This window comes from Myotis brandtii, unplaced genomic scaffold (assembly GCF_000412655.1).
Source record: "Myotis brandtii unplaced genomic scaffold, ASM41265v1 scaffold111, whole genome shotgun sequence".
NCBI classification, from domain to species: domain Eukaryota; kingdom Metazoa; phylum Chordata; class Mammalia; order Chiroptera; family Vespertilionidae; genus Myotis; species Myotis brandtii.
In genome coordinates, this window is record NW_005353789.1 from 347,828 (window position 1) to 370,542 (window position 22,715).

The window sequence follows — 22,715 nt, forward strand, 5'->3', positions numbered from 1 at the left end:
CAGCAGGTGGCATCCCCTAAGGGGTCCCAGACTGCGAGAGGGCACAGGCCGGACTGAGGGACCCCCCCCCGAGTGCACAAATTTTTGTGCACCAGGCCTCCAGTTTTTAATATAACCCAACATTTTATTCAGTACAGTTCTTTAACCACTTCTCAGTACTCTCACTGCCAATAAATGTATTGGACTAATGAATCCAAGCCACCTAGGTAACTATAATAGCCCCCAATTGTTGGCTTGTTGTCCTTCTTACCCCACCTGCAGTCTTTTCTCCAAACAGCAGCAGGCTGATCTTTGGAAAATATAAATTACATCATGTTGAGCCTTTGCTCTTAGTGTTCTGTTGACCTCTTTTTCCATCCAAAATAAAATGCAAACTCTTTGTCATGATCTACAAGTCCTTCCTTCATCTGACCCCTGCCCACTCACCTTCCTGCTCATTTTGATACTTGGACCTTTGTACTTGTGCCCTGCCTGGATTACTCTTTCCCTTTACATCACTATCTGCTTAAACATCAGTACTCATTACATTCAACTTCACCTGCTTTATTTGTTTTCATTCCAATGTCCACAACCTTGCATCATATTTATTATACTTACATACATTTGTATAATATGTCTTCTTACTAGAAGGTAAGTTCTGTGAAGGCAGGGATTTTGTCTGTTTTGTTCTCTGCTGTATTTTCAGCAACTGAAACAGTGCCTGGCATATAGCAAGTACGCAAAAATAATTTTGGAATGGTTAGATGATGAAATAATCCCTGATCTGCTTACCTAGTAATTTATCACATTCTTTCAAGGACATAAATGAAACACCATGATGAGAAAAGACTGCTTGGAACTCATGTCTTTGCTCCTAAAAGAAGTCCCATATGTAGAGAAAGAATTTGACTTTATAATGATACTAGAGGCCCGGTGCATGGATTCATGCACTGGTGGGGTCCCTTGCCTGGCCTGTGCCCTCTCACAACCAGGACTGCTCAGGGGATGTCACATAGTCAGTTTCGGCCTGATCCCCGCAGGCCCAATCCAGACAGAAGGGAGCCTGATCCTGTGCATTGAGCATCTGTCCCCTGGTGGTCAGTGCACGTCATAGCAACTGGTTGACTGGTCGTTCAGTTGTTCACTCACTTAGGCTTTTATATATATATAGATTGCAGCTTGGAAATATCTGTTGTGGAACACTATTCTGAATCTTTCATTGCAAGGGGGAAATAATTTGTAGATTATCTACAAAAGAAAATCTTGCTTTGCCCACTGTTCTTTCAAAGGTCAAAAAGGACAGCATTGATCAGGGTTCAGGAGGGGTAAGAAATTCTGAATAAATAGTCATTCTGGGTTGAATTATGAAATCTAGGAAAGCATGAGAGCATGCTAAATACTGAAAAGAAAGCTACAGCAAGGATGCTACTGGGAGAATGTGTTTCTTCTCTGTGTCCACACCTACATCTTCCAGGGAATGAAAAACCCAAATTATAATCATACTATGAATTTTGTTTGACATAGGGTCTGAGCTGGAATAAAAGCCTACGGGAGAAAAAACTGTCTATGATATGCATGCACTGTTTTCGTAAGGAGACATATATAATACTCCTTGTAATACTTTAAGCAATTAAACAATTTTTAAAAAGCTGTAAAATAAATGTGGCAAACTCTAAAAAAAACAAAAAATTCTTGTTTAAAAAACAAAACTCAACTGTTAAGTCAAAAATGCATTTTTTTCCAAATGTTTCACCACCATTAAAAATCAAGATGGGATCTATTTAGCAATCAATCATACATACATTCCATTATTTATTTAAGAAATGATCAACAAAGAGATGTTGCACACTTACTATGTCCTGGTACTGGAGAAATAGCATTCATGGCAGTGGGTATAGGGATAAGGAGAGGGTTGAAAGATGTAGTCCCTGTCCTCATGGAGATCACAGGCTGTCACATTGGTCTTTAGGCTTTAAGCATCCAAGAGTAGCCAAAAGGTCTAAAATAGAGAAACAATTTGGACACTTATTTGATCACGGCTGCTGGAGAAGTGATGGTTTCTCGGGTGTATTACAAAATAAACAGCTCCACTAAATTCGTTAATAAATATGCTTCTCTATGCTTGTCTGTGTCTAATTATTTGGTCTCCAAATAATTCAGGTTCTGTGTTAAGGTTCACTGAAATTAGTCAGAGGATCACGATAAGGTGAATGTGTGGTTATGTTTACAAACACACATTCTATTCTTTCCATCAACATACAAAAACAAGTTTAACAGAGAAGAGAAAACTGCAGCCTTCCCAACTTTCCACCGTGTAAACCACTGCATTGGAAATAGATGGGTTAGCTCAACATTCACTCCAACCTCTGTCCATCATGCCTTCCTGCACTGCAGAAGCTGGAGAGATAAAAATATCTCCTGACTCCTTTGAAGATGTCCTTGGGCAAGATCCAGATTCAACCCTGAGTGAAATGGGAAGAGAGAGATTTGTTTTGCTGGTGCCGAGGTAGCAGGCAGATCATGCTCCAGAGCCTATGTTGGAGCCGGCTTCCTGATTTCTAGATTTTGGCCCAGGTGGTGTGTTTCTGAACCAACAGTGGAGGCAGTGGCGTCCTGCTCCCAGACTCACAGGTAAGGGAATGTGACCCTGGAACCAACAGCAAGCCCAGTGGCCTCCTGGTTCCCTAATTTCCTGATTGTATGGAAGTCACAGTTCCTTTACCAGGTGGGTTTGGTTTGTCCTTTTGGTGGTAGTCCCTGGAGGGCCAGCTGGAGCCTGTTCCTCCAATCCTCTCAACAATTTTATAAGCACACTGTGTTAAATCACCTGCTTAAAATAGCTTAAGTGGCTTCTCTGACATCCAGCAGAGCCCTAACTGATAGAACCCTGAACCATAACTCTACCCAAGAGGTAAATTATTATAACCAGTAGCCTCTGCTTTTTCTGTCTACAGAAAACATTCTCTGAGTCTTATCTAAACACTACTTTGTGTGGTATTTTAAGGGGTTGTTTTTTTTACACTACTTTAATGACTCCTAAAAAAGAACATAAAATTCCTTTTATGTCTCCTTGTCCTCTCTCCTCCTCCATTTTTAGTCAGCCTCCATTTCCTGGGTCATGGTAAGCTCCTTGATGTAGATCTGTTAATGCAAGGGCCATAAAAACAAGACGTGCCCTGAAAACATTGTACGGGGGCTGCGTGGGGCAGGTTGGATTCAAGAAACTCCATTTTGCTTTAGTAATAATTATTTTGTTAGAAAACTTTGCACCTGAGAAACATCAAAATCTGGGACACCATGCTTAGGGTTAAGACAGAACTCTAAAGACAATGTAGTCAGGCCTTCCCAAGCTGACTGAGAGAATGAGGCATTTACCATTAGTTCTTTACAAGTTTTAAATCAACTACCACCTTCCAGCATGTGGAGCAAAAGCATCATCACCACCACCACCATCATCATCATCACAGCTCCTACCTGTTGAGAGCTTATGCTGTGGAAGACTATATGCTAGAATCTAGCATATAGGTGACACTCGAACTCATTTTTTTTTGTTGATTTTTCTTTGTTAAATGGCATTTAAATATATAAAATAAATATCAAAAATATAAATCTTTGTTTACTATGGTTGCAAATATCAAAAAATTTCTATATGTGACACGGCACCAGAGTTAAGTTAGGGTTTTTCAAAATGCTGATACGCCGAGCTCAAAAGGTTCGCCGTCACTGTGCTAGATCAACAATTATTTCCAAACCTCACATCACCCTGTAGATATCATTTCCTTTCTATAGATGGAAAAAACTGAGGCACAGAGAATTTAAACTGCCCAGGGTTTTAACTCTAACTCTCAATACAATCACCCTTCCGGTATGTTCATTCAATCCATCATTTAGTAAAACTTTTCTGAGCACCTCCGTGGGGCGCTGCTTCCCTGGGCCATGCTGCCCACGGGTAACACGGGCGATCACCTGCCACAGGTGGGACAGCTCCACAGCCCGCTCTCCTCTGGAAACCGGGAGGCCAGTCCTGCCCACTGCCCCGCCCGGAAACCTGACGCCACTTCTTTTCAAGAACACTTTGCTCTGCTTCTGACCTTTTCAGTTTTGCTTGTCATACCTGAGTTTGCAACTCAGCGCCGCCTCTCTTATGTAACTTGGAGCAAGTTATTTAAACCCTCGGAGCCTCGGTTTCCTCTTCCTTAAAATGCACAAAATAACACTACCTACCTCATGGGGGTTTCATAAGGATTAACATAGGATTGCATATGAGACACTTAGCAAAGTGCTGGCAAGCGCCGGAAGCAGCTGGTCGCTCGAAGAGGCCCAAGGGTGGGCTCGAGGGCAGAGGGAATCGAAGCATCTGGCCAGGCGTCCACCTGGGTGAGCGCACCCAGAAGCGGAAGCGGAAGCGCTGGAGAGCTTAGGGGAAGGGGCGGCGCAATGCCAGACCCCAAGCTGGCGGTTCAGGTCTCGATCACGTGTGGGCATCCGGCAGAGCCTATCAGCCCGCCAGCGCGCACAGCCACCAAGATTGTCCTCTGGCTGCTCGGCTCCAGCTGGGAGCCCAGGATGCCCGGGAAAAGCTTTTGCAGAAAGATGCCCGGTTCCAGATCAAAGGGAACGTGCATGATTCCAGGGAACTCGCATGGCACCCAGAAGGCCTCCCTCCCCCACCAGGTGGCTGATGCTGGGGAGAAGCTGTTTGGAGGGGTTCCCCTGCTGCCTTCCTGAGTCCCCCCAATGAGGACGGGGACCCCAGATCTGCAGCTCACTAACACCAGGTGCCACAGCAAAAGGCATGGCCCCACTTCATGCCCCTCGTGCAGGAACGAAGATCAATGTCAATAACCACCAGGCCAAACAATTTATACCACCTGGATGAAGACAATGGCGGTGAGCTGATGCTCACGTGGCTTGCCCAATCCACAGGATTTACACTTAACCTTATGTTGTCTTCTGGGAGGAGATAAACATAAATATTTGCCTTCTGAGTACAGGATAGTCAAATTCAGCCCAGTTTGTAGCTGTAATTTTTAAAAGACTGAACAGTTCCTGGTTCCCCTTGAAGCCAAAAGAATCATCTTCGCAGCAGAATTCACCCGCGTGAGGATGAATTCAGGCCTGTGTAGTTTCCAATAAGGAGGGCATGACATAAATTTGCTTCACCCAGGGCAGGTGCGACAAACGTGTCTCTCTCCTCCTTGAGCACAAACCGGACCTTAGTTGTGTCTGCTTCCTGCTCTCCTCTCAGCCAGAGCACTTGAGGAAGATGAATCCTTGACACCAGGATGGCTTTCCTTCATGCAGAAAGTCAGCGGAACTGCCACATGGAGAGGAGAAAAGCAAAACAAATTGGGTGCAGGGTTTGTGTGGACAGAGTTGGTTTACTGTTTCCACTGCTCCCGTTGCCAGTCACTTTCATGCTGTGTGGACAGCTATCCACCCTGTCCCTGCCAGAGTGAGCAGACCTTTTTCCCTTCCATCCTGGTTCTCAGCCCAGGAGAGCAGGCATCACATGGAGAGGATGAACTATATGCAAGGAAACCCCAGGCTTTCTCCCAAGAAGAAACTTGCTGCTTACTACTTCTGAAGAAATCTTCCATCAGACCTTTTTTTAACATTGGTCAAATTTTAACTTAAAGGAATTTATCAAATGCATATTTTATGTTTTTAATAAGTGTATCAGCTAGAACATGGTCCTCATAGTACCTATCTATAAAAGGATGGTTTTAGTTCAGGAGGAAAAGGAGATTGCATAAACTGATGAGGAAGAACTACCATGTGCTAATGTATTATAGCAAATGAATTAAATGGCTCTCCTTTTAGTAATAACTAGAGGCCAGGTGCACAAAATTCATGCACTCGGGGAGGGGGTGTCCCTCAGCCTGGCCTGTGCCCTCTCGCAGTCTGGGAGCCCTTGGGGGATGTCTGACTGACAGCTTAGGCCCGCTCCCCATGGGGCGCAGCCATAAGCCGGCAGTCAGACATCCTTAGCGCTGCTGCAGAGGCGGAAGAGGCTCCCACCACTGCCGCTGCACTCGCCAGCTGTGAGCCCAGCTTCTGGCTGAGCGACACTCCCCCTGTGGGAATGCACTGACCACCGGGGGGCAGCTCCTGCATTGAGCGTCTGCCCCCTGGTGGTCAGTGTGTATCACAGCGACCAGTTACACCATTCGGTCGATTTGCATATTAGCCTTTTATTACATAGGACTAGAGGCCCCTCGTTTGGGTCCCTTGGCCTGGCCTATGCCCTCTCGCAATCCAGGACCCTCGGGGGATGTTGGAGAGCCAGTTTTGTCTGGACCCCTGCAGGCCAGGCCAGGAACCCCACCAGTGCACAAATCCATGCACCGGGCCTCTAGTATGCATATAAGATCTTTGGTTAATCTCTCCCCGCCCTTCCCCTTTTCCCTTCCCTCTGAGATTCATCAGTCTGTCCATGTTTCCATGCCTGTGCATTGAGCGTCTACCCCCTGGTAGTCAGTGCGCATCATAGCTAATGGTCAAACAGTCATTTAGGCTTTTATATCCTATATAATAAAGAGCTAATATGCTAATTAGACCAAACAGCAGAACGACCTTCTGGACAAAGCTGGAGCTTCGAGGGCCGGCCAGGGCTGCGAGGGCTGGCCAAGGCAGCCAGGGCTGTGAGGGCCGAGACCCTTGCATGAATTTTGTGCATCAGGCCTCTAGTATATAGATAACAGTCATACCTACTGTTTGTTGAATACTAACTATATACTAGGAATCGTGCTAAATGAGGCTACATTACCTCATTTTATCCTAATAACTATAGTGAAGGTGTTGTGTCTAATTTATAGATAAGGAAACGGAGGTTGCAGGGATTAAGTGGATTGACCCAGGTTACACAGCTAGAAAACAGTGAGAAAAGGGATTCCAGTAAACGACTGTCTGACTCTGCCCTTAACCTTACTCATTGACCATTGGTCACTTTGGGGCAAAAACTAAGATAGGCATCCTGCACTCAGCCTTGCTTTCTCCTTCTCTGTGTAACCTGTGCCAGGCCTGCCCATCCTGAGACTCCACTAGTGCACTACGTGGCTCCATTCCCGAGGCCTCCTGAAGTCCCTCCCCTGACCAGCCTGGCTGCTCCACAGATAGGACACCTATCTGGCCAAGTGCACAGTTCCTTTCCCCTGCATCCAAGGTCACTGCAACCTGGACGCACTTCTCAGGCATAACAATCATTTTCAGTAAAGCCCAATGCAGCTTTCAATAGAGCACAGACTCATCTTAAATTGAAGACAAACTCTAAAGGGCTTACTTTAGATACACAGTAAACACTGAGTTATTTGCATGGCATTTCTGAACAACTACAGGTATTTTGCTTTTAATTGGAAAAGGACTACCTGAGCACAGATCACCTCTGCTCAGAAGTGACCATTCCTTCCTCGTACCTCGTGGCCTGTGTGAGGGCTCCTCGGCCTGCAGCATGGGGGAGCCTCTCCAGGCAGAGAGCCCATTGAGAACATATTTCTTTTGCTCATCTTCTGTCCTGAGAGGCCCTTTTTACATAGGAAGTTCTAAAAAAAAAAAAAAGTTGTTGAATTTTACCTTTCTCTCTTACAGAAACAAAGTCCAGAGAAAACCTGTCCTCTAGAGTAACCACATCATCCTAGTTTCCCAGAGACTTCCCTGGTTTGGGCAATGGAAGTCACATGTCCTGGGAACTTCCTCAACTTGGGATCACCCTATTGTCCTCTCTGGCATTTGTACACGTACTTAAAGGGCAGTACTCCCTTCCCATCTCAGGGAATACTCCAAGGAAAAACAAGATTATTATACACACACATTTGAACTATTCCAAAACATGAAATGGAATCTAACATGACAGTTGTAGAAACATAATTACCTACCAGATAAACTTAAAAAGAAAAGATTTTTAGCCCTAAAGATATTTCTCTTCTACTTTCTTTTTTAAAGAACCTAATAGTTATATCATAACTATTGAAAGATACAATGGGGGTAGGGAGGTGAAATGATGGTAGAAAGAATCAAGACCCTCAACGTGTACTGTCATCTCTTAGAACACCAGTGTAATGTGAACTCAACTGCACCTGTGTAATTTTAGCAGCATACTGTGCACATGTTTTTAAAAAATCAATTTTTCTTAAGAGCCAAAGGGTTAAGGAGAGGTCGCAGGCACAATTGGAGAGCCTAAAAGCCAGATATTATTTTTGAGAGACTATAATAGCCTGGTGATCAGTTCAAGAAAATCACAGTCATTCAAGATGATGTCTTACATGTACTAGCTTCTCTGTAAAATGAATTTACCTTTTCATTATTATTTACTGAGTGAGCCAGTATTTCATTTGTATGGATTTTATCCAGCAACTAGGGAGAAAAAAACACAGAGAATCTAATAAAAAGATGAAGCTGCTCTACAATATTTTGAGTCTGTATCCTGCCTTTTGAGGTCACGTTTCTGTCTTTTTTATGATGTTCATTTTAGAAAATGAAAAAAATTTGTACATATGGAGTTATGCATGTTATGTGTTCCAACTGACAGCAAATTCAACCTGACAAGTATGGAGACATACCTACCAGGAATGACAGCCACAAAATAAAAAATAAAATCACAACCTCACAGCAGGTTGGTCTCACTGGTTTATCATTTGAGTGATAATATAGAATCTTGTCTGTCTGGTCCAGGCATTTCAGTTCTGTCATTTCAGGATGGTGGTGGGAACATGATACAGTTAGATTTGACACGTGCCATTTTTGATGTGGAAAGTTGAACCTTTAGAAAGTGTGTTCATTAGCAAGTCCCCTCGTCTGAAAAGTGACTTCACTAAACCCCCAATCTTTCCATTTCTCATCATTCACTGTTAAGTCCTGGTGTGTAGGGAGCTTCACAATTAAACATCTTCTTTATAATATCATTGCACCGTGCTGCTGTCCAGGTTAAAGTTCATTTAAAAAGTCTTTAAAAATTAAAATCTCATATGCAATGATTTTTCCAAGTGGCTACAGAGTCACTACTAAGAGTCTGTGGCTCTATTTTGGATTTTCCTAATTAATAGATACAAAAAAATCTGGTTACTGAAAGCAACCCAAGTGTCTATCAGCAGATGAATAGATAAGCCAAGTGTGGTATATACATACAATGGAATATTATTCTGTCTTAAAAAGGAATGAAATTCCAATACATGCTACAACATGGATAAACCTTGAAGATATTATGCTAAGTGAAAGTGAAATAAACCAATCACAAAATATAAGTACTATGATTCCACTTATTGGAGGTAATTAGAGTACAGTAGTCAAATTCATAGAGACAAAAAGTAGAGTGGTGGTTGTCAAGGCTAGGAGGAGGGGGAATAAGGAGCTATTGCTTAATGGGTATAGAGTTTCAGTTTTACAAGATGAAAAGAGTTATGGAAATAGATGATAGTGATGTTTGCGTTTATCATGACTGTATTTAATACCATGGGACTGTACACTTAAAATGGTTAAGATTATATATTTTATGTTATGTGTATTTTACCATACCAATTTAAAAATTCAAAAAAAGATATATATAGCTACTATCATATAAGGGTTCTTAAACTTTTTAACACAAAAACAGAGTCCTCATACTCAAAAGTTTAGGAACCGCCAGCCTAGTGGGGAAAGTATGGGTGGGAAACATAGAACTTTGATTTGTATCCTATCTCAGACACTACCTTTTGGAGCTTAACTGAATCATTTGTCTTTTCTGTGCCTCAGTCTCTACAGTAAATAAATGAGAACAGGTGAAGGGAAGCTCATTGAGAAGCTTAAAAATAGCCTTCAAAGGAAATAGTTATGACTTATCCAATTTCCTGCCCCATTGCTACTAACCATAACTGAAAGTAACCAATTAACAATACTCATTTCTCAAGTAAATACCAAATCTACCTGAAACCATAATTATGAATCCCAGATTTATTAATTAGGGTTATTTATTTTAATCCTATCCCTGGTTGTCAATACTTGAACACATTGTGGTTACCTAACTCTTCTGCTTTGTGAGTGGTAGAAAGCTTATCTGTCAAATGGCATTGCTTACAGCATCCAAATACAGGAAGCAGTATTCCCTTCTAATCCATGAACCATCTGGGTGTCTGTACTAACCAGGTCCAGGGCCATGGAGGCAGTCCCAAACCTCCTGGGTCCATCAGGAAGAGTCGACAATCATTCGGTACTGGCAGCCTGCCGCAGTAGAGGTAAAGGCTGGGCCATGCGTCGCTGGGGTGGGGACGGGAGATAGGTGTTGGCTTCTTTTCCGTGCCAGCCACTACAAAATACCCAAGCTGATTTCCCCTAATTTTTAGAAGTCAGACTAAATCCTAAATCTTAGCTTGAGCTGAACATCAAAATTCAAGCTAAGAGCAACAGTAAAACCTGCAGTAATTCTGAACAATAGCCGTCTTTGAAGCAACATAGCACCTGTCCACTTTAATTTAAAGATGTGCTTCAGAAATTCAATACTAAAAAACCTATTTGAAACCACAGCTCTGTGGCCCATCTTGATGGATATAAAATAACATTATTGTTCATATGAAATAACATTAAAGAGGAAAAATTGAATATAAAATGATATTTTTAAGACAAAGTGATTGATTATAACTATGCAGAATGCTTATATGTACATTAGTAAAGATTGATTATTTTGAATAATAAAAATGGTTTAATACTTATTATTTCATTAAATATGTTTAAGTTTGGAAGGATATTAGAATGGAAGAAAAAGAGGCTCAGAAAGATTCAATGCAACTTAAATGGAACCAGTTTTAAACAAGTGACCTGGAATACTAGCCCGTAAAAAAGCCCCCTTAGAAACCTCTGGCATCCTCAGGGTCAAAGGTTCATAGTTCAGTGGCCATTTCATTATCTGAATCCAGTGGATGCCATCCTAGCCTCATGCTCCACCATCACCTTCATTTCTGTTATTCCTCACTCTGTCCAGATGAGAAGCTGCAATTTGTTGAAGAAGCAAAAGTGCAACCCCCCCTGGAAATGAGTAAAACCCCCAAATGTCTGGACAGGTAGTATCATCTCTCAGAGCCGGAAGGACACAAAGCCCGTCAGGAGGGAAGGGTCTCTGCTGTATGCTAATGCTGACCTTCTTGGAGCAGCATGCTCTCTTTAGCTCCTACACATGTCTAATCACTAGGGAGTCGTCTAGCTACACGAATTTTTCACATTTGTCAGCTAAATCAGCGCTCCAAATGCACAATGCAGCACTTAGAAACATTATGTGAATTTATTAAATTCTCTGGAGGACTTTGGGTCCATAAAGCAGTAAATTGATTACAGGGAACTGAGACCATAATATTTTCATCAGCAACAAAAGCCGTCATGCTCCCATATTGTCCATGGCATGTGAAGAGAAACTGTTCCTCACTTCACTTAAGCCAGCAGGCTGAGGATCACACAGCAAACGAGGAGAAAGCTCTGAGATGTGCTAACATAATCCATCATTTAATCAGTTTCTTTTAGAATGCCAGCTTTCCCATGCACCAGTTATAAGGAAACATGTGAGAAATAAAAATGGCCTCTTTCTACTCTGGATTTGCCTATGAATGCTTCCAGAATTAGCCCTTGAGATTGACTTTCCCAGGAAATTCAGGGATGATGAGTGATAATATTTTTTAAACCTATCACTTCATTTTAATAAACATCTAAAATGACCATAGCTCTTCCCTCTGTGTTAAAGGGTCGTAGGACAAGGGGCATAATCAGAGGGTCAGCAATTCTTACTCTCCTGTAGCCTCCAGACTAGACAAGGTCTATGTATGAGGGAAGCAGGGACCATGCTGCAGAGAGAACCACAGATTTAGGGAGTATGACTCCTCTCCTCTCACCACAGCCCTTGAACCAAGACCCTTAGTTGTGATGGAGAAGTAGCAAGGTCTTCATAAGGCCTGAAAACAGCTGGGCTAAAGGAAGGGCTCCGTTTTATTCATTTGTGGATTCCCAGTGCTTGGCAGGCTGCCTGGTACACAGTAGACCCCCCAATAAATGTTTACTAAATTCAAATGAAATATTAAGACAGCTCAGCAGTTTGTCAAGTTGTATGAATTCAGAGTATTAAGAGTTACTTTGTGAGTTGTTTTTAAATGTAGTAATTTGCAAGCATAATTGTATTTCACATGTGGTAATTCACAAAGCTACATCCAGCACTTCCCAGTTCATTTTAAAGCTATACTAGTATATTCAAGCGACTCTTTTTTTTCTTCTTTGTTTTATATTTTATTGATTTTTTTTTTTTTATAGAGAGGAAGGGAGAGGGTTAGAGAGCTAGAAACATAGATGAGAGAGAAACATCGATCAGCTGCCTCCTGTACACCTCCTACTGGGGATGTGCCCGCAATCAAGGTACATGCCCTTGACCAGAATCGAACTTGAGACCTTTCAGTCCGCAGGCCGACGCTCTATCCACTGAGCCAAACCGGTTAGGGCTTCAAGCGATTCTTGATCCTGTAACAACAACTATCCATTATATCCTTTTTTTTTTCCACTAGCATATGTGCCCATCCAGAATAGTCCTCCAAAACTAGAATTTTCTAGGCCACACCAGGGCATAGAATCAAAACCGATCAGCCATCGTTTTTTGTGTATTTCCTCTTCCCCACACTATTACCCGCAGTTGTCTGAATTGCAAAGACTGTATCTCCCTCTGACTTTTTTGCTTATGGAAGGGGTGGAGGTGGTTTATTTTTTCCCCTATTGTTTCTCTGATGCTTAAAAAAAAAAAAAGCCTATCAATCCTTCAGAAACTAATCTAATTCATTTTGAGATTTATGTTGTGAACTCCATTTACACAGCCAAGCCCAAAAAGCCTCAATTGCTACATGAAACAGCACCACCTACTGGCACAATTCCCACATTACACCCTCATATTCTCAGCCCTGGAATCCGTTTAAAATTACTGAACTCTCTCCCTTCGGAAAACTTTGACAAGTAACCTCATAACAGAAAAGTTTAGAAAGACTTCAAACAATAAATTTCTTACTCTACCCTATACTCAAGGAAACTACTCCCTGCTCACAATATTTGTTTGTGGGTTTTTTTAAAGGGAAAATATCTGATCTCTACCTTTTTCTTGGACCATAAAATTGTGAAAGACAGATGTTTCCTTTAAGTGTTTCACCAATATCAGATGGATTCAAAGCACGTATCTCATGTGTTTGTGTTAAATGAGTTCGCCAGTACTATTTCATATGCAGTATATTTATTTCTTACAAAACACCAAAACTAGCTCTAGTGATAATCATGTAGTTGTTTTTTTCACTGTAAACATTTATTTACTAGAGGCCTGGTGCACAAAATTCATGCACAGGTAGGGTCCCTCGGCCTGGCCAGCGATCAGGGCCGATCAGGGCCTTCCTTCCCCTGGATGCCTGCTGCCAGCCGGGGCCTTCCTTCGTTCTACACCACCCCCTGGTGGTCATCATAGCAAGCAGTGGAACTCCAGGTAGGTCAAACTCCCAAGGGGATAATTTGCATATTAGCCTTTTATTACATAGGATTTTTTATCAGAACATTCATTCAACAAATATTTACTGATCACCTCGGCTTGGGATACCACAGTGAACAACATGGATCTTGCCCCTGCGCACATAAAGATGATAACCTAGGTCAGCGGTCGGCAAACTCATTAGTCAACAGAGCCAAATATCAACAGTACAACAATTGAAATTTATTTTGAGAGCCAAATTTTTTAAACTTAAACTATATAGGTAGGTACATCGTTATTAACTTATTTAGGGTACTCTTAAGGCTTAGGAAGAGCCACACTCAAGGGGCCAAAGAGCCGCATGTGGCTCGCGAGCCGCAGTTTGCCGACCACGGACCTAGGGGAAAGAGTACACAACCCACACTGTGTCCTAAGTTTTATAATGGAGGAAATTATAGGACCACAGAGCAAGGGCACCTGACAGAGTCAAGGAGGATTCAAGAACAATCTTGTAGCAGGAACTGTTGTTGTACCACCCGTATCCCTTCAACCCACACTGAAAGTCATTTGTATCTTCAATAGTTTTAGTCACACTGTTGGTTTTCTACATCAAGCACCCGTGTCTCCACAAAATGGACCAGCTAAAAGTGCCAGGGAATTAATATCCCAAAACAACCCTCAACCAGTGAAGGGTGAGAGTTGGTTGATAAATACCCCAGCTTCCTTGCCCCTCAATAGATAATTCTGAAGTGTATTCTACTCAGGCTCTTAAGAGTTACTCAGTGGAACGTATGTAATTATTATGTTGCTAGCACTGTTGGGATTTCAATAGGTTCAATAAATAAATCCATCTTTCCCACAAATGTTGTGAGATGATTAAGAAATAAGACCAAAGAATAAGACTGAATATCACATTGTTAATATTGAAGAATGTGGCTCATATCTTTAGGTAAGTGGATTCCATTATACTCAATCTAAGAATTAGAATATAGTTGTCCTCTCCTGCCCCTATCCAGTTTTGCTTTGTGTGGTTTCAGTTACCAGGGTCAACTTCACTTTGAAAATATTAAGTGGAAAATTTCAGAAATAAACAAGTCTTAACTTTTACGTTGCACACCCTTCTGAGTAGTGTGATGAAATCTCACAGGCCCGATCCTTCCCATCTGAGACATGAGTTACCCCTTTGTCCAGTGTATCCACACTGCATACCCACCCATGAGTCACTTAGTAGCCTTCTCAGGTATCAGGTTAGTTATTAAAGAGAGACCGCATTCACATAACTGTGATTACACTATATATTATTGTAACTATTTTATTTTATAATTAGTTATTATTGTTAATTTATTATTATAATGTATAAATTAAACTTTATCATAGGTATGGTGTATAGGAATAAACATAGTGTACATAGGGTTTGGTACTATCTGTGTCTTTGGGCATTCACAGGGGGGTCTTGGAACATATCCCCCATGTATAAGGGGGAACTAGTATACTTATCTTCTGAGTCACAAGCACCATTGTAGGGGGCAAGCCTCTGAGAGGCAGGGCCTGTCCCTGGCATATTTATGGCAAGGAGCTGAATAGAATGCAAGCTTCCAGCAGACAGCCTCATTCCCAAGAAAAAAAGGGAGAGGCTGAGCCATACAGTGCCAGTTCCTCCTCCCACATTCACCAGGCAAATAAGTGACTCTTCCTTCAGAAAGGAATAAAAACGGCTGAAAGTGTTACACTAGCAGAGCTCCCTTCACATAGAGCAAAACATGAACAAAGGGAAGGAGTGTCCCAACACCACTACCAATGCTGCATCACCTATCAGCAACACTTTAACATAGTCTAGCTAGTTCAGTGATTCCTCCACAAACCCACTCAATATAACAAGTAAAAACAAAATCTTTTAATTTTCAAACTCTCAGTACTCTTTCCAAGTAATATTGGCTCCCAATTAAGGCCACAATGATCAATTATATGAACAGGCAATGATCAGTGAATCAATGATTTCCAAGAATTAAGAAATGGGTTTTAGCCCTAGCCGGTTTGGCTCAGTGGATAGAGCATCGGCCTGGGGACTGAAGGGTCCCGGGTTCGATTTTGATCAAGGGCACATGCCCGGGTTGCAGGCTCAATCCCCAGCAGGGGGCGTGCAAGAGGCAGCCAGTCAATTTCTCTCTCATCATTGATGTTTCTATCTCTCTATCCCTCTCTCTTTCTCTTTGAAATCAATAAAAATAAATAAAGTAAAATAAATGGATTTTAGTGAGGTGAATACTGATATTATCCCCACTGCTCAGATCAGAAAACTGAGACTTAGAAAGCTGCTGAAGGGCACACAGCTAGTAAGAGTGGAGCTAGGATTCAAACCTTGGCCAATCTTATGCCAAAACCCACGCTCTTAAGCACTATCCTATTTTTCCCCTGTAATCATTAAGCTAACTGTGTCTTAAAATAAGTCAGTCACAGAAAAGGACTAGTCACAGCGGTTCTCAACCTGTGAATCGCGACCCCTGAAAATACATCCTGCATATCAGATATTTACATTAGCAAAATTACAGTTATGAAGTAGCAATGAAAATAATTTTATGGTTAGGGGTCACCATAGTATGAGGAACTGTATTAAAGGGTCGCGGCATTAGGAAGGTTGAGAACCACTGGCTAGAACCATATGATTTCACTCATATGTAGAATATTAAAGAGAAAGCGACAAACAATCAAACAAACTCACAGACACAGACAGCAGTGTGGTGGTTACCAGAGGGAAAGGGAAGTAGGAGGAGGTCGAAGAGGGTAAAGAGGATCAAATATATGGTGGCAGAAAAAGACTTGACCTTGGGTGGTAAGCACACAATACATTATACAGATGATGTATTATAGAATTGTACACTTGAAATTTATATAATCTTGTTAACCAATGTCACCCCAATAAATTTAATAAAACAAAAAAGAGAGGAAGAAAAAGTAAGTCATTCAATTTGCTTTAGATTAGAAATGCCAACTGAATGGTGTAAATTGATTCTGCTTCCATCTTTTTAGACAAACCATTGCCAACTATCTTCCAACCTAAAATTAATCAAAAGTCAGTAATATCTCTGATTTTTTTGAGGTTCTATTTATCCCTATTCTCTATATCAATGAAGTTCCCTAATTTCAGCACCACTTTTGAAATATATGCAATTGTGGAGAATGCTAAAAATGAAACATATACACAATTCATACTGCAATTACAGCTCCTTAGTACTTAGTGCTGTAATTATTTTTTTATGTCTTTAAATTCACAGAATACAGTGACATACTCCTAGCACCTAAACTGATACCTGAAAAATATTAGAGGCCCAAATAAGTGTTGATTTGAATAAACAAATGAATGTCTCTGAAGTGTATGACTCACTAAAATAACTTTCTTGCAGAAGTTTTCTCTTTGGGGAATTTTCAAAGGTATGTGAAGTGAACCCAGAGTTGATCAACACAAGTGAACTGACTGTGTTGTCAAGCTTTTTTTCTAATGGAAATAGACCATTGGACCAAGAGTAGCCACAATATCTGGACCTATGAGGAATGCACATTATCCAGAAATCCTACGCTTGGTGTATCTTTGAGTTGTCTCCTCTTGAGGAGGGGATGAGTCTGAGTTGTTGTACTCAGAAACAAGTCAGAATTTCATACATGGGGAAAAGGTATGGATGTGTGCTGGTGTCCAAGTAGTGGAATATAGTGGGTTGTGGTTGCTCTTCTAGTTTGCTTATTTGCCCAGCAAGCATTCCTACATATCCTGTCACTAAGGAAACATATTCATGTCACTAAGGCCCCTTCTCCTCTGCCCCCCAAATACAGTGGATGATCACCAGACTCAAGCTGGCTGTTCATGGTGCCTCATTCCCCTTATCACCTGATTCGTGCAAGGCTTGGCATGTCACCTAAATCAGGCCAGTCCTTCCTGGAGATCCCTCTATTATACCTGAATCAGAATGCAGAAATGTGGACTTCTGGCAACAATCATCCTTGAAACAAGAGGGAATAAAACCAAACAGAACTGAGAAAGAGAGGAAGCAGGTCTTGGTGACACTGAGTCTGGATCTAGCTTCCGTGGCCTTGACTCCCACAGCAACTCTTTCAGTTCTGTGAGATAGGTTCCTATCCCCTGAGGCTGAAAGAGACCTGATGAGCATACCAAGGCTTTGCCCTAGCCAGATAATGTAACCTCCCTTTATGACATTGATTCTATTGGGAAACGTTTTCAAATCCAAACAGCCCAAAAGCCCTCATCAAGGTTTTAAACACAATCTTTCTGGCAAGTTGAGGAGTCGAATTCTATACATTCATAATGCTGGCCACAAGATGGCATCTAAAGCATTCTTTCAAAGATTTAACCAGACACTCAGGATGATTACCAATTTCTAATGTCTATTCATGCCTCACATAGATCCTACCAGGTTGCAAAATCATTCCATTCTGGTCATTCTGTTTGCGTTCTGATAGTTACAGTGCGCCTCGAAGAGCATCTTATACTTAATGATCTCAGGGAAATCAAGTCACTAAAACGTTGGACAACTGTTAAAAGGTGAGGTTTGATCATTTCAGGATAACAGCTCTATCTGCAAAGTGTTCAAAACATTTAGTCTTATCAACAGGTTGTATGACTGCTGAGATCACCAAACCTTATTATACAGCCATGATATTAGCATGATTATTGGCTCTTTCTTCATGGCCAAACACAACTTTATATTATTTTTAAATTGTTTTCTTTGTTTCCACTTAGAGTCACAAGTTTATATCTCTGTCTTTAAAACAGATTTAGTGTCTAGCAATTGGCCCAAGAAGCCTTTTCAAGGCTTGCCTTTGGTTTTCAGTTACAACCTACAACACATAGGTCAACACAAAGATATACTGCATCTTACAGATTCTATCTTTGAATTATGTTTTAATACGAGTTTATGAAAATGGAAGGACAAAGTCTCTTGAATAAAATACAATTCTATAACCAGAATAAAACTTCATGAGTCCTCTTTATGGGGAAAAGTCCTTCCTCATTGACCCTCCTTTGATAGTAAAACAACACCATGATCACAGCTTATAATTTTCCTTCTTAACACTTGGCACAATTTGTAATTATACATTTCTATTTAGCTACTTGCTTAATATTTTCCTCCCTCTATCTATAGTTACTATCTTCATGAGGAAGAAACCATATCTTTCTACCACTATGTACTTAGCACCTATAAGATTGACTAACACTCAATAAATACCTATTAAATGAATTAAAAAATGAGTGTCACAGTTCTAAGTCAATTTCCTGAACACAGAGAGTTGCTATAAAACAGGTGCAGTTGTTTATCAGAATATGATTTATGTCCTGATAAACAATGGCAGGTACACAGAACATCCCAGATTCTAATCCAATCCAGGTAGGGAGAAAAGCCTTTCTCAGAGAACTTGGGATCTGTACTAATGACTGGTATCCAACCCATTCCCAGCATGCCCTCTCTTCTATCTATAGAAGAGGCTAAGAAGTTTCAGGATATATTCCTATTCCAGCTAGAGTTCTCCTTAAACTCCCTTAGCCTCAGATGGGACACACTTAACCTGGTCCCCAAACTTACATAGGACTCTTGACCAATTAACATCTTTCTAATCAACCTTTCTTTCCTGCCTTTTCTCTCCTGTTTTCAGGTGATGTCAGTAGGATTTCCCACACTTTTATTAACTGTTTAACCTGGCTACAGCTTGTCTCCTGGCTACAAGGACTTTTTCTTTACAAATTTACATATGAACAGAAGTATTTACATAGAATATGAAGACTGCCCACAACAAAGGGAACACTGAGAGGCCAGTACTGTCGCTGTACCTATTAGAGATATTTATTTTTATCTTTTTTCTGTCTGAGATATTTAGTTTTAGGCAACAAAATTAAATCTGGCTGACTTCCACTAGAAAGCAATGTATTAGAAGAGCACTATAACTTGTAGAATCAAAAGAAAAAGTGTAGAATTAGTACTCAAGGAGGAAACAGAGCAGCTTTAAAGAGCTGGGTAGCAGGAAATAGAAGACTGTCTTCAAAATGCCTCAAAGTGAACCAGTCTAGTCCATGTTCAGTCCTTGTGGACACTTCACTCCAGATTCCAATTCCAAAGAGAATATCTGATTGGTCTAGAGGGGGTCATGTGACTAACCCTTCTCCAGAGATGGGCACCTTGATTTGACAGGCCCACTGAGAACCCATCCATGGGGGATGCTTCAGATACTGGCAAGTTGAGGAGGAAGAAAATGAAATAGATTATGTCCAAATGTCCATTAAAGCCTCTCAATCTGATACAGATTTCGTTGGGTACTAAAATGTGCCATGTACCTGTTAGGTCTGCACCGACAGGAGCCAGGCCAAAAGACATTGTAAGAGTTTAAGAAATGTTATTACATTCTCTCACAGAGGCTGAGACTAGTATAGAGGTGTCAGGGAGCAAGAGTAGGGAGAGTGGGATATTTATATCTCCTGTGCAGGTCAGAGTAACCAGTCAGACTAGGTGCAAGCAGGAGGCCAGGTGTAGGCAGTCCACCGGAAACTGGAAACTAGTCTGTGTGTTATGTGAAGACTTAGAAATAGACAATAAAGGCATTTGGACTTGGTTTTCTAAAGTCGAATGAGTTAAACTGGGCCAGCAGAAGTCTTGGAAACTAAATCTAGCAGCACTGAAGGTCAGTGCCAGAAAGACCTGAAGAATTCATCTTTGTCTAATCCCCTCACTACAAAGATGAAGCACTGAAGCTTTGGGAAGGAGAAATGGGGGAATTAAATGGCTCACCTAAAAACACAGAAGCTGACAATCTCTTTCTTTTTTTTAAATAGATTTTTATTTATTTATTTTTTTAGAGAGAGGAAGGGAGAGAGAGAGAGAAGCATCAATGATGAGAATTACTGATTGGCTGCCTCCTATTGGGGGTCAAGCCCACAATCCGGGCATGTCTCCTGACTGGGATTCGAACCATGACCTCCTGGTCATAGGCTAACACTCAACCACTGAGCCACACCAGCCAGGCCCAACACTCTCTTTTTACTTTTAACTCATATCTATTCAATACTTGCTCTATGCCAAGCACTCTGTCATTTCTACAATGAGACATATTTATTGTCTCATCTACTTCTCCAACACCCCTGAGAATGACTGGAATTAGGCTAATTTTACAAAGGAGTAATTCGGGCTTACAAAGGGGAATTTACTTGCCCAATGTCAAAGAGCTAGTAAATGGAGGGCCAGTTTTCAATTCCACGATATTTGATGCCAGAGCCCAGGCTGTTAACCAGGACCTACTGTATGTCAGACACCATGCTGAGAGTTTAGAATACATGACAAACAGGATACAATACCCGGCCCTGAGTTGCTGGATCTGATACTGTGAGTTACTGCTGTGGTCTGCAGTGATGTTTCTGTCAGGTTAGGAACAAGGATTTCTCCTTTGAAATCTACTCAATAGCAGCAACTCACTATTAGGCAATTAGCTTAGTGCAAAGATTACGGGATTTAGGGTCTGAAGACTGGTTTTAACCTTAACTCTGCTATCTACTTGTCAATTAGGAGTTCTGGGTTGGCCTCTGTTCCCCATACACAAAAGAAAAAAATGCCCCTCCTGATTAGCTCAAAGGACTATTGGGAATTTAGAAAATTATCGACTTGAAAGCCCTCATCAAAAGGTTGAGAATTATTGCAAATACCCATCTTAAGTCACATTGAGTATTCTCCCACAAAGGTTTTCAAACCTTTGTAGAAATTATTACAATCAGTTCATGAAAACTTAAGGAAGTAAGACACAATAGTGGTTCCTAGAAGGATGAGAAGGATGGGAAAAGCAAGGAACCACAGATGAATAAAATAGCATTGGTCATGTCCTGGTTCTTAAGTTGATCAGTGGTATTATGGGTGCTCAGTTTATTAGTATGCTTTTTAACTTATAAATGTGGTGTGGACATTCTCTCTTATGTCTTAAACTAGAGGCCTGGTGCATGAATTCATGCACCAGTGGGGTCCCTCTGCCTGGCCTGCGGGATCGGGCTGAAACCAGCTCTCTGACATCCCCTGAGGGGTCCCAGATTTCAAGAGGGCGCAGACCAGGCTGAGGGACCCCACTGGTGCACAATCGGGGCTGGGTAGAGATGTGGGAGGTTGGTCAAACAGGGAGGGACCACGGGAGGGCTCCAGGGCGTGTCCAGCTGTCTCGCTCAGTCCCCATCAGCCAGACCCAGCAGCAAGCTAACCTACCAGTCAGAGCATCTGCCCTCTGGTGGTCAGTGCACATCATAGCAAGTGGTAGAGCAGCCTCAGACATCTTCTCAGCAGCCTGCTTCTCGGCCTGCAGCAGCTGCTGAATGCCCTGCGAGTGACTGGCCAAAGCATAGTATTAGCATACTATGCTTTGATTGGTTGAATGGCCAACTGGACGACTGGACACTTAGCATATTAGGCCTTTATTATATAGGATATTGACTAATAACTGTTTGGCCTGGCTGGTGTGACTCAGTGGTTGAGGTCGACTTATGAACCAGGGGGTCACAGGTACAATTCCCAGTGAGGGCACATGCCCGAGTTGCAGGCTCCATCCCCAATAAGGAGCATGCAGGAGACAGCTGATCAATGATTCTCTCTCATCATTGATGTTTCCATCTCTCTCTCTCTCCCTCTCCCTTCCTCTCTGAAATCAATAAAAATATATTAAAAATAATAATAATAATAACTGTTTGCATTTTTTACAGAGAAAGTAAGGGATTACTGGGGTGGGGGGGAAGCTTTAAGGCAAGAGTTTAGAAATATGTAGACTCTTCAGGGGAACTTTTGTGTTTGGGTTTTTGTTTTTTTTGTTTTTTTTTTTATTGTGACATATATTTATGTGTTGCTTGAGTTAAAAGGCATAGAAAAACAGATAACATATGCCCATTAGCTTTCTAAGAAATATGAGGTAAAAAGATGAAATCTTTGGATAAACTCTACTCTACGTTTGTAGAAAGAAACTAGATTTGCTGCTCTCCAAAAAGCAAAAGGACCTACTATATAGAATACAGAAATAATTTATGCCTTTTCACAAGATTATAACTCAAGCTTTGCAAAAGCTTCATATTGCATGGAGTCATATAAAATGCCAACCCATAGAACAGGTGCTTCTTCTTCCCCTATCCACTTATGTGGTAGTTTTCATGGATTTCTGGCCGGATGTCACAGACAAAGGCCAAGAGGCTGTCCAGGACTTCATCCCTGTTCTGCCGGAAGTCGGTCTGGAGGTTGATCATCTTCTCCTGGGTTTCCTTCTCCATTTCAGTGCT